General features: G+C 38.8%; 1 protein-coding gene across 2 annotated transcripts in view; it reads left to right on the top strand.

Moving 5' to 3' along the window:
• HTR4 (5-hydroxytryptamine receptor 4) overlaps positions 1 to 19965 on the top strand; it is a 371144-nt gene that overhangs the window by 119926 nt on the left and 231253 nt on the right. For both annotated transcript variants that reach the window (XM_010989466.3, XM_010989465.3), the window contains exon 3: positions 6195 to 6266. The gene's annotated coding sequence lies outside the window, so the exon portion shown is untranslated. The remainder of the gene's footprint in view (positions 1 to 6194; positions 6267 to 19965) is intronic.

The following is a 19965-nucleotide window of genomic DNA, read 5'->3' as shown; positions in this document are numbered from 1 at the left end:
ACTCATATATTTTCTACTGTTTTGCTCTCATGACCAGTGCTGTAGTAATTAACCTTGTTCTTTGTCATTTTGCAAGTCTGTTAATTGATTTGTAGGATAAATTCCCAGAAGTGTAATTGCTGGGTCAAAAGTAGCCCCATTTGTCATTTTGTTTGGGTCTGTCAACTTGTTCTCCAGATAAGCTGTCCAGCTCACATTGTTCATCTTGGCAAAGTTTAAATGTGTATTTTCTCTCCTTATGGGTGATGTTAATCATCTTTTCATATAATCAAGAGTTACTAGAATTTCCTTTTCTCTGAATATTGCACCTATTCTTTGCCCCCTTTTCTAACAGGTGTTGGTCTTAATTTTATCATTTTCAGAGGCTCTTTATATGTTAAGGAAACAACATGTGGTTTATCTTATGAGTTGCATTTTTTCCAATGTGTCATTTATCTTTTAATTTTTCTCATAGTTTACTTTGCCATGTAGACTTTTTATTTCTATATAGTCAAATTTATCAAACATCAAACAACAGAGCATTATTTACAGGCCTTGAAATTCAATAGAAATTGTCCCTTGGGTTTCAGACTTGCTTGGGACCAGATACCACTTCATTTCTCCCCATTTCCCCCATATAGGAATGAGAATTTCTCTCCTATGTCTGTCCCTGCATTTTGGGAGCAGATAACTTATTTTCTATTTTCAAAGGGACACAGATAGAGAGAAATTTTGTCCCAAGATGGATGAAATCCATAGTATCATCCATGCTTGATTTAAATAAGTTAGATTATGAGATTTGGGACTTTTCTGAGTTGATGATATTTGGGACTTTTTTGAGTTGATGATATTTGGATGAGATTTGAGACTTAAGGTTGATGCTGGAGTGGATGAAGACTTTAGGAGATATTGGGGTGGAGTGAATGTATTTTGCATGTAGGACGGATGTGAATTTTGAAGGGTGAGGGTGAACTGTTGTGGGTTGAATGGTGTCCCCTACCAAATTCATGTCCATCTGGGACCTTAGAATATGACCTTATTTGGAATAAAGATCTTTTCAGATGTAATTAAGATAATGATTGAGATGAGATCATGCTGGATTAAGGTAAACCCAAGTCCAATGAGAGTTTCCTTATAAGAGACAGAAAAGGAGACACAGAAACACAGAGAAGATGGAAAGGCAGTGTTTGGAGTGATGCATCTCAAGCCAAAGAACGCTAAAGATTGCTGGCAATCACCAGGAGCTAGGAAGGAAGCATGAAACAAAACCCTGCAACACTTTGATTTTTTAGACTTCTGGCCTCCTAAACTGGGAGAGAATAACATTCTATTACTTTCATCCTCCCAATTTGTGGTAATCTGTTATGGCAGCCCAAGGAAATGAATAAACACTGATCTAGAGTCTAGGGAGAGGTAGAGAGCTGGCAATGTATGGGGACACTGCGGGATGGTGGTTGAAGTCATAGAAGTTTATCAGCTCACTCATTCAACAATTATTTCCCCCCTAGACATTTGAACTCCTCTTTGGTGCATATCTTGTAAATACTGGGATGAATCAATATATTTATTACAATATGCTCACATCCTAGGATGACTAGGTTAAGAAAGAAGGACGAAGAGATGAGATGGTGAATTCTAGGAAATATCATATGTAGGGCAAGCCTGAGGGAAGAGTTGTGGAAGGAAACAGAGGAGCAGTTGGAGACACAGGGGAAAGATGAAGGGACTTCTTCACGGAGGTCAAGAGGGGCATGGCCAGTAGTGGAAACTGCAGAGGCGGCCAAAAGGATCAAAACTGACATTTCAGTTGGGTAGCCTTTTGGATTAGACAACTGAGGTCATAGATGACTTATAAGAATGGTGAGAGTGTTGCAAATCAGAGTTAATGTGTTAAAGTGCTGATTTTCAGAATCTCAGAGCTAATATCTTTCTCACAGGTTATTGTCTTTTATTATCTTAATTCATCCCCCAAAACACATGAGCCAGTACTGCACCAGGTCAGGGGGACAATGAGGAACAAGGGGGCGCAATCTCTGTTCTCTTGGAGCTTAAAGTGAATTAAAAGAAACAGACAAATACTAGCTACTAAAATTATGGGAATTATTCTTTTATTTCCCTGGCAATAAGTGTCATGCAGGCAAGTGCATTTGGAACAGGGGAAAGGCCAATCTTACCTAGCTTTCTGGGGAAACTGAATGAAGTAGCTCGTCACAAAAACATGTGGTACATCTTATGATTAATGTGAACCAGCTGACACTATAAGAAGTTTAGTATTTTTGCTTTGAAGCTGAGGAAATTTAGGCCCAGAAGCATTCAATGACTTGCAGTGTGTTGTTAGAAAAGCCAGTGTTATAATCTATATCTTAATTTTGGTTAGTTTTCTTCTCTGAACTATACTAACTCCCATAACACACACACACACAGACACGCAAGTATCTATATTTATATCTATACATATACGATGTATGGCTTACGTTATTAAAAAGGTACATTTTACAAAATATGAGTCAATTTAGATTTTTGATTGCATGCATAACATGGGGAAAGCATTGTATGTAATCCTAGCTCCTTGCCCATATCATCATAGGCCACTCAGATTCTTTCTGGAAGTGGATGAGTCATACGTCATTAATCATGGAGTGGCTGTTTCACCTGTGGTCTGGAGCGTCCCAGCTCCCAAGCCTTTAGGAAATAGTTCCTTGATGCTGTTACCTTTGTTGCAGACAGCTGCATCACAGTCTTCCCTGCAGGGCCAGGGAGGATGTTCATAGTGAGAAAGTTTTACCCACTTGCAGAGCCCTCACCCCTGGTGACTCTCACGGCTCAACTGCCAGATGTCAGTTATGAGTCTCTCCGCGGGTCCCCCAGGGGCTCCTCATGCTCAGTGAAGAAGTCTGCTCTCAGTAGCGTTTGCAGCCCCTCCTCTGAGTTGGGGCCACTCAGGAAATCCTCTCTTCACTGTAATGCTCTCCTGGAAACTGTTGAAAAGCAGATTGTCAAACAGCAGGTTTAATTTCCCCAATAATGTTATCACTGGTTCTTTGTTGGTAACCAAGGATTCCACATCAAACCAGTCAAGGGTAGGACCAACAGTAGATCTGAAAAGCAAAGCTACAGCTATCAAATACCACTAATATTTGAGGTTAATACATCATGCCTACTCCCAAATCAAAAAAAGTCATAAATACACTGTGCCCATTAATTATTGCAGGGGACATCATATGTTATAAACAATATACGCAGGACGTGAAATTTAACCTACGTCATTAGGCTGACAGTACTTTGCTTACTGTGGAAAGGGAGTAAGCAAAGAATTTTGGGACTAGGTGTGTCAAGTGTGAGTCTTGTCTTTATTACTTGTAGCCAGATAACTTGGGAAAGTGTATAATCTCTTCTGAGTCTTCTTTTCTTCCTCTGTAAAATGGGAATAATTTCTGCCTGAAGGATATATTATGAAGATTAAAGAAAGTAGAGAATGTAAAACATTCTTTGTGCTGAATGTGTTATTAGCACATTGCCCAAGTATTGTTGACACTCAGCAAATACTAATTTGCCTATCTCTGCCCTTAACTTTTCAAATGTAGAAAGTCTGGAAGATGGTTTTAATGACTCAGATCTCTGACAAAAACTACTTTGATGATTTTGAATGTTTTGTGGGGAAAGTGTTTAAAAAAATACTAAGCCAGTTGTTTTTTATTTCAATTAACGCCCAGAAGTTTCTAGAATTTTTACAGCTCATGGTTAAACAATACATAATCCGATAGGAAAGCACTGTTCATTTGCAAATACAAAAACCAAAGAACTTATTTTACTGAAAGGGAAAGAATATTTCTTGAATCTTACATGTAAAGAGCCAAGCCAGGAAAATCTCAGCATAGATTTTATATCGACCATGGATTAAAAAGGATGAGGATATGATATAAGAGCAACTCCTGCCGTGCCAGTGTGGGGGTAGGGTGGCATATCAAAACCTGGGGTGAGGGTGGGAGGCATGTGGAAACACCCCAAAAGGCTTGGGAGACACCCTGGAGCAGGGAGTAGATGCCAAGAAGTGGCACGGGAAGGATGTAAGCTTCATTTTTGGCAAGGTGCATGGCACTTTTGTCCATATGGCAGGAGAGCAGTAGAGAAGCAATGCCAAAGGGAGATGCCTGAGTGAGTGGGATGGGCGTGAGGGGAACACTGATCACTTCAGCTTGGTGACAGTTTCCTGGAGCCCCAGAGAGAAAGCCCCCCAGCTTTGATATTCCTCACTCCCTACCCCAATGATGCCATGTTTGCTCCCCATTCCCCTGATTTCGTTGCAGGACAGAGAGGGAGTGGAGAACTCTGAGTGAGGGGAAGAGTCCTGATAGGGAATTTCAATTATGCATTGCTTCAGCTTATTCCTTGGGCGTAAAAAAAAGTCCTAAGTTTAAAACAAAATTAAATACATTTCTGCAAATATTTTTTGGAGGGGAGGATGATTCAGAAAGAAGTTTAAATGCTGTTAGAAAAATAAAGAAATATCCATTCCTGCCCATTTGATTTCTTGAGTATAATTTTTATACCTGCTCCAAACACAGGACTTCACTCCTTCTAAGCTGCTCAGCAGGAAGAGGATGTCGAACCCTTCATTACTATAGCACATTGCATCTCTTAGTGTGAATGTCTGCTTATTGGCCTGCCTCCCCTGCTAATATGAAGGAACCTGAGGTCAGAACTCTAGGCTGTTAACTTTCCTCAGTTTGGATAAGACTTAGCACCTGGCAGGTGCTCAATAAATATTTGTAGAATCATTTAATGTCACTGGGTTTATTGCTGACATATGAGATGTGCCTTTTCAAAAATAACTGGTAGGAGTCTTTTGCATGACTAAACTGTACGTAAATGCATCTATAAACCAATACATTAAAACTGAACCACAGGTCCATATTATGAAGGCTGAACTGAATGGAGCAAAGTGACCATCTTGTGTAAGCAGTGAAGTTCCTAGAAATCATAGCACTTTTTACAAAACAAGATTGCGTATTGCTGTGTTGAACTTAAAATTAAAAAAAATTCGAGCTGTGCTGAGTCAGATGTCATCTTACACTTGATTCTAGTATAGACCAGAGCTGTAGGAAACAAGTATAAAATGGTTAATTACTAAAATACAGAAAGTTCTGTTAAGTGTGAGGGCTTTGCAAAATACAGTACAGTAGGTGGAATATGGGTAATTTTGAAGGCACACAGATGAACATTTTAAGGATTTTGTGTGTGTGTGTTTTATTGAGTATTAGAAAAAACTATGACCAGCACAAAAGCTCCATGATTGTCACAAACCTTATTGCTTTGGATGAGGCTAAGGTAGATGTCTGAGTATAAGAGGTGAAGTGACTTGAAGAACAATGTGCAGTAAATACTAGTACAGATGATAAGTTATGGCAAAAACCACGAAGGTAGTACTGAAATTGCAGAGGTTTGAGATGCCCAACATTAACTCAATTTTTATTTAAAAAAAATTCAGTTATTTCCCAGTTTGTTTATTTCAAGGTGGATTAGACAGAGGCAATGGATTGACTGCTTTGGAGTTTCCTGGTTCTCATCAGGGGGTAAAGTTGCAGAAAGTCTGGGGGCTATAATCCTCATCTCTTGCATGCAGAGGTTGGACTGAGCCAACAGTTTCCAAACTATATTCCTTAAAAGTAGAGTTCCATACTTTCTGATTTGCCTGGAGCAGTCTCAGTTTACATCTGTTGTCACAGCACAATTATTAGTAGAGGCTCCTTTCATGGGCAAAAGTGTTCCAGTTTGGCAGTATATCACATGGCCCCTTTACTTGGAGCCAACTCAAAGCACTCCAATCAGTGGCTGCAGGGCTGGGCATCAGGGAACATTTCACATGGAGCAGTTGTATTTTTATATGGTAGAGTTTTGCATAAGATCTCATCTGTAGAAAGAAAAAGGGGAGGATTATAAAGATAACAAGCAAACAAAAATTAAAACCACTTCACAAGGTGAGCTTCAAGTTCCTTTCTCACTCCAGCTCAGACAGCTTGACACTCAATGTATTCAGTCCCTGTTGGGTTCAGTCTTGCAATTCATGAGTGAATGAGGGCGCAGTGATTTACACCAATACTTGCAAAGTCTCAGGAAACAGTGAGCTAACTTTCCACCTCACCGTCAAGGAGGAGAAATAGCAGAGCATTGTTATGCTGGCTGTTCTCTCCTAACCCCTCTTCTTTTGATTCTAGGTGTCGTCAGCACCACTAGACTTGAAGACATCTGCAGAATTTCAAGGTTCTTCCTCCACAGTCAAAACTCAGGTAACACGGCTTTGTGAGATTGAGACAATCTTATTCTTGCGACTTCTTTGACGTTTCCCGTTTCCTTTAAACATCATTATAGAGAACTATTTCCTAGGCCAGAAGGGATAAAAATAGGGTCACGATAACAACCACAAGACCGTATGTCTCTGACTCTGCCCTTCTGTCCTCTCTGTGGAAACACCAGTTCCTCTCAGTTCTTTCCAGATAGCTTTAGGAATCTCTAAGAAGTATCTCCTATGTAATCCAAAGACTGGCTCTCCGGGTGGCCACGTGGGGTCTGCCATTTTTCTTGCTGGACTGGGTCTGGTTGCTACTATCCCTGCTAGAGGCAGTTATGCTACCAAGAGGGCTGGGGTGGAAAGAGAATCTGCATATTCAGTAATGGGTTCTACTCACACAGAGTCATCATGCACAGGTGCAGAACTCGGGCTCTGGCTTTAGGTTGCCTGGAATCAGATCCTAGGTTTGCCACTTGGTAGTTATTCAACCTCTCAGATGTCAGTTTCCTTGGGGAAAATAAAGAAAATCTGCTTGATTGGACTGTTTAAATGAGAAGATCGTGTAGAGTTTAGTATTTTGCCTTCATTAAATGTTAGTGATTTCTCTTATTACTACTGTTGTTTTGAATCACTCCCTCCATGCTTCTCTGGACACTTCTCAGGAGACTTTTTAATGTCCCATGTAAATAACCTCCTGGCAGACTTGCCCCACAGTTCCTTCCCTTGAAGAAAACACAGCTTAGGCTCAACCTGTGTGTCTGCAAAGGACTGATTAAATTCCAATCATTTAGAATTCGAGCTAAGTATTTTAAAATATATTTCATTATATGTATTACATAAGTTAGCTTATTTTTTATATTATTGTACAAATTATACATGCACATGGTATAAATATTTAGCAATATAAAAACATTTTCAGTGAAACAATAAATCTTCCCCTTCCCTAGATCCTCAGTCTCATGGCCGTGAATCCTTCAGCAGTTTCTTTCATGTTCTCCTAGAAAATTTTTATGTACACATGCTGATGTCCATATGTAATTGGAACAGGTCTGAGTTTGCTCCATGATTTTGGTGTAATAAATGTCTCAACCCTGTACCTGAGGGTTCTAGTAAATGGAATCTATCATGCTTGAGGGATCTGCCTTCCTTAGGGTGGTGTGAGACTCTTGGGAGCTTAAAGCGTATGGAAAGTGGGGAAGGCTGGGTCCTAATAACAGTGCAGGTACCCACCATTGTGACTTCTGCTGTGGCTACTCCATGCTGCTGGCTGTCACTGGTCCTCCAGATGGGCTCGGAAGTAGCTCTCATACCCTTTCTCTGCACTGAGCCAGGCTCAGCTACAGAGACCCTCCCTTCTTTTCTCAATAACACATAGCTTAGGGTCCATGATCCACAGACATTTAGCAGTCAGTATTCCAGAAAGCTCTCTGTAAAAAAAAAAAAAAAAATTCCTGAAATGCCACAACACTACTTAATCTCAGAGAAGCTATCTCTCAGTTGGAGCTTTCCTTCTCTTTAACACAACGCCTGAGCTTCCATCCCTTCTGGGAACACCCAGAAGAATCCCCTACATGTACAGAAAGGGCTGGGTGGAATTTGTCGTCCCCTAATCCATCAACTTTTGACTTTGGCTGTAAAACCAAGAGCTATTGATAATCTTCTAGAACAAGAGTGCCCTAAAATCCTGTCAGTGAGAGGAAAGATGTGCTAGGAACAAAGAATACAAACATAAAGAGACACAGCTCTTCCCTTCAAGTAGTTTACTGTCTAGAGTGCAAGAAAGACAAGGGAAAGGCTTCAGACAGTGTGCTAAGCATTAGCATAAAAGAATGTGCAGGTACAATGAAATACAGCGGAGATCTCTAAGTTGGATTTGGGAGGCATCCTGGAAGCTTCAGGAAATAAGGGATATATAGGTTCAAAAGTGTTAGAACATCATTTAAAAAATAAGGCATTTTTGTGCAGCATGAAGTGTTCAGCATCAGAGTTAGACAAACTTGGGCTGGAATTCTGGCTCTACCATATGTTGGTTGTATGACACTGGGCAGGTGACATATATTCTTTTAAAGTTTTATTTCATCATTTATCAAATAGTGATGAAAACAGTGCTGACCTCATAGTGTTATTGTGAAAATCTAATAATGTAAAGCACATACTATTTTTGGCCTTGTGTCTGGAACGTATTTACTCTTTAATAGCTATTTATTATAACTTTCATTGTTACTGCTGTTTCACACACTAGTCAGTATATGGATCTCATCAGATTTTATAAATATTTGGCCCTCTGTATTTTCAGAAATATTATAGAAAGGCTTCATTCTTTTATCAGAGGAGATCTGGGGATAGAGTTCACGGATGCCCTTGGAGGTTTGAGGAATCTGTGAGAAGGTGCCAGAGAGGAGGCTGTGTGGGATTCTGGGTGAATGCCAGTCAATCAGGATTTTAGTCTGGAAACCTCCCTGTAATTTGGAAATGAAGCAGGAAGCCAAGGTGGGAAGAGGTGGGGCTGTTTTGGGATTTCAGCATCCCTAACGACGCACATCTCTTCCCGGCTTGAGTGCACGGCAGCGTCAACAATGAGGCAGGCGCCCACCCCACCTCCTCTGCACTATCTTCTCCATCTCCAGAAAAACATAAACAGAATGGAAGGAAGGAAAAGACACAATGGCCAAAATCTTAGGGAACACTTTCCTTACAGAGTTCCTGGTAGCAAGCAAGCATTTTTGGTTTGGGGTACAGTTCTTTGGACATTGAAAATATCATAGGATCATTGGAGGAAAGGTTTATGGAGGCCCGACAAGTCCATTTCATTTATTCATTTTATAGATGAGGAAACTGAGGCCCAGACAAGTTCACAGAGGTAATGAAAACAAAATTGATGAGAACTGGAATCAATTATCTGAAGGGGTTTCTAGAGGGAAACAGCAAAAGTCTGAGGATCAATGGGTGGTAATGTCAGGAGGCAGGTTTTATTCAAGAAAGAAGGTTAGTAACTTTCAAAACTGCTCTGAGATAAAAAGGGATGCCTTCAGAGGCCAGGTCACCAGAAAATAGGAGTGTTTCAAAAATTGGAGGGTGGAAATGGTAAAGAGAGAAGAGGAGTAGTGGCCTGATGATCCTGTAGGAACCCTCCCAGCTCGGAGCTTCTAAGGAACTTCAAAGCAGCCAGAGAAAGTTAGAATGCCTATTACTCGGTATCTTAATAATTCACATTTCAATAAATGTAGTACACTGCAGATAACTTACCTGTGTTTGTGATTAACCCATGTTCTAGAGCTGAGAAGATGGCAGAGAAGGGCATTTGGAGTTCATACGCCATCACTACTTACTGTTTGTGTGCTTTCAGGAAAATAGCAGGCGAAGTCTGTGTTCTCGTCTGGAGAACAGGCTATTGTGTTTACTGAGTAAGATAATGTATGTGAAAGTGCTAAATTGCTGATATGATTAATACTATTTAAAGACGGAAAATAGCAGTGAAATGTAGGATCACGTGGGTAAGACCTCTGTGTGCTGAAACTATTTTCAAAAACAATGATTTCCTTTCCCAGCTAATTCAGGACATAGCTACAGTCTCAAATGATTCTTGTCTTTTATGTGTGTACAAACCAGAGATAATTCCCAGGCTTTCCAGGTGAGACGTTTCCTTCAGCTGGGAGGGAGCTAGGTGTGCAGATCTCCTTATAGGCGAGGGACTCGTAATCAGCTCGAGGATGGCCAAGGTTTGCTGTGGCAGAAACTCTGTTAAAGTCTTCATATTTAAGTTGGAATTTAGATTATCTGGTGCAACATGCTAGAGTAAAAATCCTAGTTTTTATCACTTATCAGTTAGGATAATCTTGGTCAAATTATTTCAACTCTTTGAAAGTATATATCTTCATCTGTAAAACAAAAAGGTTCTAAAATAGTGCCTGAAACATAGTAAAGGTTTAATAACCATAAGTGGTTGTAATTGTTATTATTGTTGATGTTTATTTGATTGTTAGAAGTTGGTGCTCAGAAAGGAGACAGGACTTGTCCAGGACCACATGTTGTGATGTACACTATGAATAGAATCCAGTTTTTTTCCCTTGCAGGTTAGTTCTCTTTTCATTACAGCCCCTTTGCTATCCAGCTAGCAATCTGTGTTCATGGATTCAGCTTGTAGAAGCCATTAAGCTGCTGATAAAATTCTGCACCCCTAGTCCAACTTCCACCAGCTTCCACTTATACACCCACAATCTCAAATCCTGCTTATACTTGTCAGTTCAGCTTAAGTCCAGCCACCTCCATGAAAAACCTTCCAGTATGTTGTCCAGAGAAATACTGACAACCCCCTACTTGGAAACAGTGATCTTAAAAATAAGTCCACATCCTTTTGCAAGACTTGCCACTTCCCCTCTCTGGACTTTTATTTCCCCATTTGTAAAATGAGAAGGAAGTAAAAGAGTCAATAAACAATTGATTGCTGACTAGGGGCTGGGCAGTGTGCTGGGTGACAGAACAAAAGATGACTTAGACAAGCTCCCAGCCTCTAAAGATTTTACAGCTTACAAGAGAGGCAGGGGAGGAAATGTGAAATTATATAGACAGTTGTAAAAACTCTGCTCCCAAAGAAATAGAGATTTGAATGAATAGGTGGGAAAAAAATAATTGTACAAGGAGTATGGGGAACTAGAAAAAATAGTATCTGATTTAGGTCTTCTTAACAGGGAGGAAAGGAAAAAAGGAGAGTAAACAGCATGTCCAAAGGCTGAGGTACCAAGGAATGGAATGAACAGTTAATTATGGCAAAAAGTTTTGTGTGCTGGAGGAAATTTAGGGAGGGGATTGAGGGCAGTGGAGGAAGTAGAGGAAGATGAAATTCAAACTGGTCTCTCTCTCCCTCATGAGACTATTGGCAATGTTTTCATTGCCTCTTCGTCACTGTTTCCTCCTTTTTCTGCAGCAAATAGGATGTGAGCAAAAACATTTGGCAAAAAAAAAAAAAAGAAAGAAAGAAAGAAAGATTTATATGCCATGAGAATCATATGCCATGCTATGGAATCTGGACTTTCTCTTGTACCAAATAGGGGTCCTGAAAAGTTGTTAAACAGAAATAACATAATTAAATTGGATCTGTGGAAAAGATAGCCCTGGAAGTGGAGTCAAGGGTATGGAAGAAAAGATTGAGACTGGAAATAGGGAGTTCTCAGGAGGCTATTTCACTCATTTGGGAGAAAAAGCATAAGGCTGTGCAGTCAGTGGGAGGAGATCTTAAGGGAAGAACTGCTGGGACCTGAGAGCTTTTTGATTGTGGAGAGTGAAGCAGGAAGGAAGCATCAGGAGTTGCTGAGATTTCTCTCATGGGAAGGTGGTGAATGGTATTCTGTTTGGCCTTTTGGGTAAAAGGTACGAGTGGGTCACCTAGGAAAACATAGGCAGCCGTTACCTAAATTCCTCCCAGGTCTCTCATTGCAACCTGTTCTACCTTGTTACAACTTTGCACTGCCATCTTTGTAGTAAGTGTTAATAATACATCTTGCCCAAACTACTGCAGCAGTCTCCCAACTGTTCCATCCACATCCACTCCATTCTCCATGCAGTGACCAGAATACTTCTTTCTGAGACAATTGATCATTTTCCCTGCCCTTAAAGCACTTCATTTATGGCTTCTCATTACAATGTATCATTCACAATGTCCTAGATAGGATCAGTCAGTTATGGCTTCTCATTATAATGTATCATTCACAATGTCCTAGATACAATCAAAATTACTAACATTCAAAGAGCAAGAAACCGTTGACTCATACTTGAGAGAAAAGGCAATCAGAGAAGAGTGACTTTGAGATAACCTAAATGTTGGGGTTAGCAGACAGAAATTTTAAAGCAGCTATTATAACCATGCTTAGAGATATAAAGTAAAATAATTGTTATAACAAATAAGCAAATTCAAAAAAGAAAAATATCTATTTAAAAACTGGAAATTTTAGAGCAGAAAAATACAGTTTATGAAATAAAACATTTACTGGGTTGACTGAACAGCCGATGAGACATGACAGGTGGGAGAGTCAGTGAACTTGAAGATCGAGCAATAGCAATAATCCAACCTGAAGAAAAGGGAAAAGACTAAAAGTAATTTAATACAACCTCTGCGACTTTGGGGACCATACACAAAATATGAAAAATATGTGAGTGGAATCCGAGAAGGAAAGGGTTGAGAGAACAGAAAAGAAAAAAATCTTTGGAGAAACCGATCCACAGACAAATTTACAGATTGGAGAAGAAAAGTAATCCCACGTAGAATAAATACAAATCAGACCATATCTAGGTGCATCATAGTCAAACTGCTGAAAACAAAAGATAAAACCTTGAAATCAGCCTGAGAAAAATGGCACATTCTATGAGGGAATAACACGACAAATCATCTCTGACTTTTCACTGGTGATGATAGATTCCAGAAGAGAGTGCAGCTACATCCTGAAAGTCCTGAGAACAAGGGAGAGAGAGAGGAAGCGAACGGGAGAAACAGACAAACTTCTCAACTTGGAATTCTACATCAGTTAAAAAACATCATTCAAGAATTAAGTTGAAATAAAGATGTTTTCAGATAAAAAGAGAGGTACAGAATTTATTACCAGCAGACCTACATTTTAAGGAAAACCAAAAGATGTGTTTCAGGCTGAAGGGAAAATCATACTTACTGGCTCTTCCGGTAAGAAAAGAAGAATGCCAGAAATGATAAACATGTAGGTAAATATTTTTTTAAAATAATCATTTTTCTTCATCGCTTCCTTAAAAGACATGTGACTCTTTAAAGCAAACATTGTAAATTTGAATTGTGGGGTTTATAACATTTATGTATGTAAAAGCTATGACAGCTGTAGCATAAAGGACCAGTGTTAGGGGGTAAATAAACTTGTATGGTTGCAAGTTTCTTTCAGTTCATATAAAGTAGCACAGTATTAACTCCAAGCAGGCTGAAATGTTAAAAATATATGTTGCAACCCCCTAGAGCTACCACTTGAATAATAAAAATAAAATAACGATAATACCACAAATAGCTACAAATCCAATAGATAAATTTAAAAAATATTAAATTACTCCTAAGAAAAACAGGAAAGGAAGAACAGAAGAACAAAAAAAATGAATGGAACAAATAGAGAATAGATAGTGAAATGGTAGGCCTAAATCTCCATCAGCATATCAGTTCTGTAAAGACAGAGACCATGTTCATTTTTGCTCAGGATTTAACAGAATGAGTAGGTGAGGGAGTGAGTAAATTCATATCTGCTCTAAGCAACAGCTCCTCTAGTCCTGGGGGTTTTCTTGATGACTTCTTGTGATAAATAGGACATATTATACATTTGTTGATGTTCTGCTTGGCAGAAAGTTTTCAACATTTTGGGTTCGTAATTCTTCTTGAAACTCCTCAAAATGTGTGGAAAGACATGGACTAAAAGTTGAATTGGATAATCCTTTATGTTGAAATCACACGAATCCACTTGTCGAGAAAATGAGCCCCACTTCTCTACATGGAAGCCTGGCTGTGGACAGAGTGTTGCCTAAGGAGGTCCCCCAGGATTCGGTGGGGTACTTTGGCTTTTGCTGTGAGACATGACTATTGAAAAACTAATAACAAATACTTTGATTATATGATTGATTTTGATTTCGAGGGGATTCCAACTGTAGGGAAAGGCAGAAAGTCTCCAACCAAGTTCAAACGTTTCATGGCCTGAGGAGGAGAGGCAAGGAATCCTTCTGAGGACCAAAATATTCTAAATTTTTCTGAAGTGACATTTAAATATTAACACTTGGAGACTTTTTTTTTAGTACCCAAAGAGCCTCATCTTTTGAAGACAACTCCTATTTGATGAGTTTCCAACCAGTATACAGTTTTCCCATCAAAAGTAGGAGGTGGACTAAATTTTTACTAACATCTTTAGCAACTGTTTATTGAATATTGATTGTGACCACACAAGATTTTTACTTTTTTCCTCAGCTGAAGGAAAATGATGCCTAATGGGAGAATGTACTTTAATAGAAGCTGGATGTCATAGATAGAGGAACAGATCAGAAAGGAGGGGGTCCTCATTCACCAGTTATTTATATGATGTCTGCTTTCTCAAAGGAATTTTGCAACTCATTAGGAACTTGAGGTCAAAAAACCTCGCTTTAACTCCAGTTCTGCCACTTATCAGCAGGATACCCTAAAACAAACAACATAGCTTCTCTGAGCCTCTGTTTCCTCATCTGTAAAGTGGAGAAGCAATGATGCCTTTTCTACAGACCTCAGATGAAATGAGAAAATAGATGTGAAGCAGTGAAGCATTGTGTGAGCATGAGAGTAATCACAACCAAGAAGAAGAATGTAAAGAAAAAATTACATTTTAAATTTGTTTGCCTTTTTACTTTTGCGGGACTTGAGGCAATCCTAAATAGCGTGCATGTTTCACTTTGATGTCTTCCGTAACGCTTTCATTAGTAATAGTACCATATTAAGTAGCAAACCAGTCAGTAAAACACTCAAACATGTAAAGAACTAAGTATACAATAAAGGTAGTATTTTTAATCAGCAGAAAAAGAAGGACTATTCAATTAACAGTTTGGGAAGTGAAGTTCAATTCTTATCTTAACCATATAAATTCCGCGAGAATACAAAATTTAAATATAAAAATATCATAAGAGTACTAAAAGAAAATATCAATATATATTTTAAAACTCTTGCTTGGGGTGAGGAAATTCTTTCAAAGAAAGACATAAAACCTAGCAGCTATAAAAAGCATGATACATCTACCATGTAAAAATTGCTATTCAGAAAAATTAATTGTAATCCATAAGAAAGAAGAGATGCTATATTTTATGTTAAAGAACTATAATAAGTTTGGAAAATAACTATGAAATTGGATAAATGATATGAACAGAGACTTCACAGAAAATAAATAAAATGGCTTCTAAATTTATGAATATGTTCAGCCTCATTCATAATTAAAGGAATGTGAATAAAAATATGGAAATACCATTTTTCCACCCAGAAAGTTGGCAGATATTGAAAAGAATAGCAATTGGGCAGAGATTCACCTTCATATGCTGCATGTGAGGGCACAATCTAGAGTAACTTCTTTGAACAACAATTTGACAAAATCTGCCAAACTTTTAAATGCCCATCTTTTGGACAGCAAAGATGTACATATACGATGGCTTATTATAATACTTTGTTGCTTTGTTTTTTGTAGTAGCGTGAAACTAAAAAAGAAAGAAAGAAAGAAAACCAACCAACCAAACAAACAAAAAAACTTGGTAGAGAACTATTAAAATTTTTATCACTAATTATTAGAGAAATGCAAATCAAAACTACAATGAGGTTATCACGTCACACTAGTCACAATGGCCATTAAAAAGTCTACAAGTAATAAATGCTAGAGAAGGTGCAGAGAAAAGGAACCCTCCTACACTGTTGGTGGGAATGTAAATTGGTGCAGCCACTGTGAAAAACAGTATGGAGTTTCCTTAAAAAACTAAAAATAAGGTTGCCATATGATCCAGAAATATCACTCCTGGGCATATATCTGGAGAAAACTCTAATTCAAAAAGATGCACCTTAATGTTCATACCAGCACTATTTACAACAGCCAAGACATGGAAGCAACCTAAATGTCCATTGACAGATGACTGGGTAAAGAAGATGTGGTATATTTATACAATGGAATACTACTCAGCCATAAAAAGAATGAAATAATTCCATTTGCAGCAACATGGATAGACCTAGAGATTATCATATTAAGTGAAGTAAGTCAGAAAAAGAAAGACAAATAGCATATGATATCTATATGTGGAATCTAAAAATGATACAAACGAACTTATTTACAAAACAGAAACAGACTCACAGACATAGAAAACAAACCTATCATTACTAAAGAGGGCAGTGATGTAGAGGTATAAGTTAGGAGTTTGAGATTAGTAGATACAAACTAATATATATAAAATAGATTAAACAGCAAGGTCCTACTGCATAGCAGAAGGAACTATATTCAGTATCCTATAATAAACCATAATGGAAAAGAATATGAAAAAGTAAGTATATAAAACTGAATCACTTTGCTGTGTACCAGAAACTAACACATAACATTGTAAATAAATTATATTTTGATAATTTTTTTTAAAATTTATGGAACATCTGTACAGCGGAAAAGCATGAAACCATAAGGGAAGAATGAAGCAGAGCTTTATTGTAACTTTAAGGTATGTTGTTAAGTGATTAGAGCAAAATCCTAAACTGCAGGTACAGTATGTACCTTTTGGGTAAAGAAAAAATTTTCTGCATATTTATATTCGTAGTCCGAAAGGAATCAAAAGGTAACTGCTCCAACAAATGCTCTTCAAATGGATTAATTTACTTGCTTTAATCTATGACTTAATAGGCTCTGGTTGCCTATGAGGATGCCATACTTTTCAAGGCTTAAATCTTCTCTCAGAATTCCTCCTCAGTGTTTTTAATGTGCTCAGAAGAAACATTCATTTGCACACACACACACACACATATACACACATACATGTGTATATGCTTCCCTTTGAATAATAAGTAAGCATTAGGAAAAATACCTTTTAATGAACTTTCACAGGTAACAATGACCAATCAATGGAACTTCTAGAAATCAAGACTTTTCCAGCCGCAAATGACATAAGCTAAAACTATTCTGTGCAAAAGACAGCATGTGTGATGTCTTGCTTTATGTACAGCCAATCTGAGGGGCTCAGATAATGTCATCAAAACACAGCTTTTCTCTTCTTCTTTCAACTCTCTTTTTTCCCATAGGTTGATTTCATTCTTTCCAAATATAGCAGGTGGGCAACTTTCATCTGTGGGGCAATAAGGCAGTAAGCAAATTTGGGTTCACATTTTTTTCTGCTTCTTGAACCTAGAAAGTAAACTCTCTATTCCAAAGCAGAGGATCCCAGGGAAGGACTTAGATTGGCCCAGCTGAGGCTGCATGCACTCCTGTGAAACCATCACTGTGGTCAACAGAAAGGACACTCTGTGTGACAGGGCCTGGCCTACCTGCCAACCCCTGTGCTGATACTGAAGGAGATGCAAAGACTACTGTGACTAGTGGGACCTCTGGGATCACATAATTCAAATCATGTAGTTTCTTACAGTGGGTCCATTCAGGGTTGACCCGTTGAGCATATCTTAGCACTGCTGACCAGGGTGCAGCCCATTCCTTTTAGATTTAGCATGATCAGTGCTGACTTACAATTCCTTCTTTTTTTTGAAGGCCGAGGATAAAAAGCGGAAATTGCTATGAGTTGGTAGGCAGAGAGGAGGCATTATCTTTTTTCCCTCTTAACAGCTTCTTTCTTACATTAGCTGACAATAAAAAACATGGAGTTTCTATTGGTCCAAAGCAAGTAGGTGGAGTTTTCAATAGAGATGCCTGTTTCACACTGAGTTCTTTAACAGAGGGGTCCTATTTGGCAGGCTTGTTGTTGTGTTCCAAGCACACAGTACACAGATTGGGATGTAGCTGTTGCTCAAAAAATATTTGTTGAGGCAAAGAAGGAAGGAAGGAAGGAAAGAAGCAAAGATAAGGGAGAGAGGGAGAGAGGGAAGGAGAGAAGAAGGGAGTTGATCTAACAGCATTTTGGGTTAGGTTCTTAAGATACCAGATGTAAGTATGTCCAAGGAAAACTCTTTAACTTTAAGGTGAAAGTTTTGAAGATTCACGGAGAGTCTTATCAAGCAGCAAAACTAGAAAGAATAAAATTATTTGTTAGCAAAGATTGATAGCATTTAAGACCAGAAAGAAAGAAAAAGTATGTATGCCTCATATATTCATTTTATTTAATATTTTGTTTCTGAAGAACATTTGTTACCTTTTTAATGGTTATAACGTTTTAGCCAATACACACACGCACCCACTCTATAAAAACATTATTCTCATTCTTGGTTACCTGCACTTTCAGGAACTCTCTCCATCTGGACAATGAAACTGAAGGCAATGCTTCACCACTTGCCTTACTCATGGATAAAATATCCATGAGAAATCCTGAGACTCTGTGGGGCAGAGCTGTCAGTGGGAACATTAGATAACATTAGCAGACAGCACACAACTTGAAGACTATCAAGTACGGGAAATACAGACCAATTCCAGTGGGTGTTAGGCTACTAGTAGGAATGGAACTGTGATTGCTGTGGCCTGGAGCCATTGGCTGGGTTTTCATAGAGGACTTGGCAGTTAAAACAGGACTCAGAGTAGTTGGGAAGAATTTATAGAGAAAAATAGCAATGGAGAGGCAGAGTCAGGAGCACCAGCATAGACAGAATAAAGAAAGGCACAAGAAGTGCTTGAGACCAAGTAAGAGAATTCAAATGACAGTCGTACAGACTATGAGTTAGGAAAACAAAGCAGCTATGATGGGCCAGGGTCAGGACTGGAATGTTAGGGAACAATGTTCGGGCTTACATTTGATAGCCATGTGGAAGCTACTGGAAGTTCTTGAGTCTAGGACTGACATGAAGAAAATGTAAGGAAGATAAGCTGTGTGTTGAGTAGATTAAGAAGTGGAGAGACCAGAGGCAGGAAGAACTGTGGAAAGGGCATTCATTGTAGGGCTCAGCCTCAGGGAGGGAACCAGCAGGAGGCAGGTAGTTCGGGGAGAGACACTACCATGATGGTTTTCAAGCTTGAGACACTGACCAAGTCTTTTAAAGGAAAAAGAGATTTCTTGTGGTTCCCAGTGTTGACGTTTCTCTTAGTAGAATGTTATCTACATATAAACAAACATAAAAGTAGGAGTAAATTGCTCATTTTATAGCTTGTATTCAATTAAAATAGCAAAAACAAAGTAGTAAATTAACTGCAAATAAAATTACAAAATAACTACAAATTAAGTGGACACATTTAATCAAGTGTGAGGGATAATCCTGTTTGACTGAAGGGAATTCTCTGCTCATACCTGCTCCGGAAAAGTCCTTTAGAATCTGACTTGTTTGCACTCACTTGAGCCTCAGATCTCCCATCACAGGTTTTTTCTTTGCATTGCTGCAGAATTTTGTTCCATGAAATTCTGTGATATCATGGGGCTCTCACTTGCTGTGAATACATCATTTACTCATTAAGACTGCCTCTATTTTTTTTAATTAGCCATGACATCTAAGTAGTATTACTTCAGTCCAATTTGCTTATAAACACGACAAATACAGGCACTGAAATCTCATGAGATAATAATGCAGGTGACCCAAGTATTAAGTGTTTAAATGATCATAAAAGTCGGATGAAAAATTATAACATTATTATAGGATTCCCAAGAATTTGTGGATCTCTGAGACTCCATTGAGAAGCACTGGTGCTGTAGAAAGGTTTACTGAGCCTACAGCCTCTTTCAAAGGGAGCTGCCTTTTCTGAACCTCTGCTGCTTAAGTGACCACGTCCTGTGCCTTATCACCTATTGGCCTTTCCTCACCCCCACCCTCTGGCCACTGTGGGTTGGGTCAGGAAGGGAGGGTGCACTTGAGCCAAGGACACGCAAGCCACTGGCTGGTGAATAGCTAGAAATTTTTAGACGGTAAAAAGAGAGTTGGTCATATTCCCTCCCTCGTCCCTCCCCAGCCTTTGCAGAGAAGTTGCCGACTGACAACACGTGAATGTAGAAAGGTGATGCTGACGGGGGCCTAGAGACCTGTGTTGCTCACAAGCAAAGTGAAGTGATGGGGAAATAGATACCATGCACATTTTGAATCA

This window comes from Camelus dromedarius, chromosome 3 (genome assembly GCF_036321535.1).
Source record: "Camelus dromedarius isolate mCamDro1 chromosome 3, mCamDro1.pat, whole genome shotgun sequence".
NCBI lineage: Eukaryota > Metazoa > Chordata > Mammalia > Artiodactyla > Camelidae > Camelus > Camelus dromedarius.
Note: the sequence above shows the minus strand (reverse complement) of the source record. Positions and strands in the feature narration are given on the sequence as shown.